Below are 4098 nucleotides of genomic sequence, written 5' to 3'. Positions count from 1 at the left end.
CAATTGCTAGGCACCTCCAATCTACCGTGGCTAGTGTGCCCTTCCCAAAACTCTTAGCTTATCACTCTCAACCTGCCCTAGCTTGTTACTTTTAGTCCTAGCTGGATACCCCAACCTCCCTCCTGGAGAAGTGATGTGTGGCCACTCCATCTGAGATCTCACATGGCTGGTTGGCTTTTCTCCCTCTGAAGAATGGTGAAAATCTCCTTTCCCCTCTCCCTGGGTCTGCTAGATCACCTGTGTGGATCCAGAAGTCCTGCCTCTTCCTTCTGCCCAGTAATTGGCCCATAGCATCTTTACTTATAGATCAAGAACCAACTGGGGAACAGGCCCTTCATAGAACCACCCTGACAGCAGATCCAGAACCAAATTACAGTTTATTTTGGGGGCTACCTTTAGCCTCTCATTAGGCATTCCTTGCCCAGCTGTGTGTCTGAACAAACAAAGAATGTTTGTTCTTGTGACTATTAAGTGAATTTTCATAGTGATTAACTTAGTAGGTAACTGGCTTCCTCTAACCCTGAAACTAATATCATACAGCATCCCCAGGTCTAGGGCAAAGATTCCTCTATTTTGCTGTAGTCAGCCTACCTGCCCTCTCCATCAATGTGTTTGAAGAGTGTCTTGACTTCTGATCATTTTTTCTCTGTTTCCATAAAAACATCATGAAATATGAATATTGGAATATGATATTGGAGGAAACCAAAATCAGTGTTTCTGGACTGTGATCCTTTGTATTTGATTCTAGAATAAGCCAGGCCTTTTGATTCTCTGATGTGAGTATTGTTTTATTCCTTGATAGCAAGCTCTAAAACTGGATGATGTGGGGCAGAGACTGGATGGCAAGTCCCAGGAAGTCAGCCCTTTAAGTCTCTAGAGACCTCTCCTCCTAGTCCCTGACTGTCTTTTGCAGTCTACCTCTCACCCACTCCTAACATGCCTGTGCCCTTCCATCTGTGGATGGTTTCCCTAGATGTTGCCATTCTTAACATTTGGAATGACAGTGGCCTCAGACCAGAATACTTAGGGCTCAGCCTGAGTGGCAGCCATCTTCCCTCTAGCCACGCCCATTGCATCATAAACAGATCTGCCCCAACATTCTGAACTGTGATGAATAAAGGTCACTTCAGACCTCTGGAGAAACAGTACAGGCTGGGTGCTAGAGGTTGGAGGAGCTGTACAGACTTCCTGCTTGCATTGGAATTGTATTATAGAGAGAGAGGGAGAGGGAGAGGGAGAGGGAGAGGGAGAGGGAGAGGGAGAGAGAGGGAGAGAGAGAGGGAGAGAGAGAGAGAGGGAGAGAGAGAGAGAGGAGAGTGTGAGAGAAAGAGATAGTGTGTGTGTGTGTGTGTGTGTGTGAGTGTATAGGTGTGTGTGTGTGAAAGTCATCTAGATAGAGTTAGATTAATAGATAGACAGAAGTATAGATAGTTTAAAATAGATAGTAAATAGAAGAGGTTTATTGATTTCAGGGTAGGACTTAGAAGGGTAAAGCCTCCCAGGACAAGAGGACATGAGTCCCGAAAGGCTGAATTCCACCTTTCTGAAAGTCAGGACACTACGATTTATCGCCATTAATGAACGACTAAGGGGGCAAACCTCTGGACTGGCCACTGGGTCGAGGTTGTTAACCCAGGGGGTTAATGACCTCAGGGTCGTTAACCCAGGGGGTTAATGACCTCAGGGTCATCCCAGGAAGTAGACCGGATCTGGGTGATCATCAGCCTCAGCGTGGCCTGGTGGAGCTGACTAGCACTGCTCATGGCAGGAGGAAGCCAGGCCATTTTCCATGCTTTATAAGCAGTGCTGGTAAGGGCCATGCCCCTGACCCTAATCCAAGCTTGTCGGTAGTGTCCAAAAGAATCTTTCTGGGCGAATCTGTGGTGGAAGGCCCCGAGGACAGGTGGACATTTGTTGGGCCCAGTGGCTTGCCAAAGAATAGCCCCAAGGCAACAGCAGGGGAGGCCCAAGGGAAAAAGAGGATGATGGAGTTGCTTAACAAGGCTAGAAAGCAAACAGAAAAAGCCTCAAATCTAATAGACATCAGACAGCTCCCGAAGCAAGAGGTGTTTATGAACAACACACACCCATGCAAGAAACATCTGAAACAACCAAGGAGCCTGGAGGAGTGGAGGCGTGGCCATCTAGGGGGAGACAACACAGGGTTCATACAGTCAGAAGAACCTTTCGGGTGCTGCGAAAGTCTTGCCTAGAAGAAAACACCTTTTCCCAGGGCAAGAAGATCAAGCCCTATTGTAGGCGTTCAGACCAGATAGTGTGTCCCCTATTAGTCGGAGAGCAGGGGCCTGGAGAGGGGCGGAAGCCAGTGCCTTCAGGCCAAGAGGGACTGAAAGCTACCAAAGTCTCCAAAGGAAAGAAGGCACAGTCTTATCAAGTGTTGGAAGTAACTTCCCTGCAGGCAGAAGCCAACCCCGAGCCCCTCAGGAGGAGGAGGATGCAGGGCACAGAGATGTCCGCCAAACCTCATGACAGAGGACTCTGTCTACAAAAGGCAGTCTTCCTCAGCAGAGAGCAAGTACAGTCATCTCCTCAGGACCTTCATCAGGGCGCTCCGGATATAAACCACATAAAAGCTAAGTCGTGGCCAAAGGCGGAAGGCTGGGACCACACAGTCCAGGGAACTCCAGTAGTTCTTAGAGTTCGGGACCATAGTTATGATTCACAGGTGTCAAAATATCCTAGTGCTGCAAAGCACAGGATGAACTTTCGTAGAAAATGAAGTATTACTTAAGTGCCGTGTAATCGTGGGCCTCATGGAGGCTGTTCGGCCAGACAGCTGCGAAAGGTTGATGGCAGCACAGCAAGCTAAGGAGAGGCGGGCTTCCGAGGCGAGGGTGTACTTCCGAGTGAGTAACCCGGTTCATCATGGAGGCAGCCGTCAAGCTAGGCATGCAGTCCATCCCCATCGCCACCGCGTGCACCATTTACCATAAGTTCTTCTGCGAGATTAACGTGGACGCATATGACCTCTACCTAGTCGCCATGTCTTCTATTTGGCCGGCAAAGTAGAGGAGCAACAGTTGAGTCCTCGTGACATCATCAACGTGTCGCACAGGTACTTTTAACAAGGGCAGTGAGCCGTTGGAGCTGGATTCCCGCTTCTGGGAGCTGTGAGGCAGCATTGTACAATGTGAGCTTCTTATGCTACGAGTTCTGAGCTTCCAAGTCTCTTTCCAGCATCCACACAAGTACCCCTTGCACTAATTGATTTCCCTCAAGAACTGGCTGAATCCTTACAACTGGCAATGAACCCCCATCTCAGTTACAGCTTGGGCTCTGCTACGAGATAGCTACCATGGGGGGCTATGCCTCTGCTTCCAGGCTCAGCACCTAGCCATGGCTGTGCCCTACCTGGCCCTGCAGGTCTACGGAGTGGAGGTGCCTGCAGAGGGTGAGGCCCAGAAGCCTTGGTGGCAGGTGTTTAGTGATGACCTTACCAAGCCAATCATTGACAGTATTGTGTCTGATCTCATTCAGATTTATCCTAGGGATACAGAGATCCCCTAAGGCCCTGGCCGAGGCCAGACCAAAGACCAGGATGATCGGAGGCCTGGGGTATCGTTCCACCAAGTTGGCGTATCTCCAATCGGAGGACTGGTTGTGCTGGCAGAGGATGTCACTGGTGACTGCAATGATATGCTGTCATTTTGCCCCCAGCAGTCCTTGTTCAAATAATGACAAGAGCCTCCATGTGGGCAGGACATATAGAGCTTTCTAGAATTGGCTGCATCAGCTTTTGCCCTTTGAGAAGATGTTGCATTTGAGGCATGGACCATTGCAGGTCGCCATCAGGAAAGTTAAAGAATAGAACTGCACCCTTAGGGGAAGTATGAATGTGTAACATAGAATCATATTTTGTATAATAAAGATTATGCAAATAATGTATAGGAAAGGTTTAATGCAAAAAAAAAAAAGTGCCGTGCAATCTACAATGTATGAGTAGGCATGAATACTGATGCGATAAGAAGGCGGGGCTGAAGGCCTGGCCAGCCCTTGAGGGCAAGGTGGGCTTGGAAGAACCACAGGCACAGCAGCTGTTTGTCAGGCATCTCAGAAGGATGCCATCTGCCCGTGGAC

At 49.0% G+C, this 4098-nt stretch overlaps 2 pseudogenes; both read left to right on the top strand.

Annotated features, from left to right (window-relative positions):
* Nucleotides 1-784: 784 nt before the first annotated feature.
* On the top strand, nucleotides 785-2363 carry LOC110300020 (protein Tex24 pseudogene; annotated as a pseudogene).
* Nucleotides 2364-2774: 411 nt separating this feature from the next.
* On the top strand, nucleotides 2775-3528 carry LOC110300019 (cyclin-Q-like; annotated as a pseudogene).
* The last annotated feature ends 570 nt before the right edge of the window (nucleotides 3529-4098 follow it).

This window comes from Mus caroli, unplaced genomic scaffold (genome assembly GCF_978045245.1).
Source record: "Mus caroli unplaced genomic scaffold, Mus_caroli_1 scaffold_10, whole genome shotgun sequence".
NCBI lineage: Eukaryota > Metazoa > Chordata > Mammalia > Rodentia > Muridae > Mus > Mus caroli.
The sequence above is the reverse complement of the archived record's forward strand: the minus strand, read 5'-3'. Positions and strand labels throughout refer to the sequence as shown.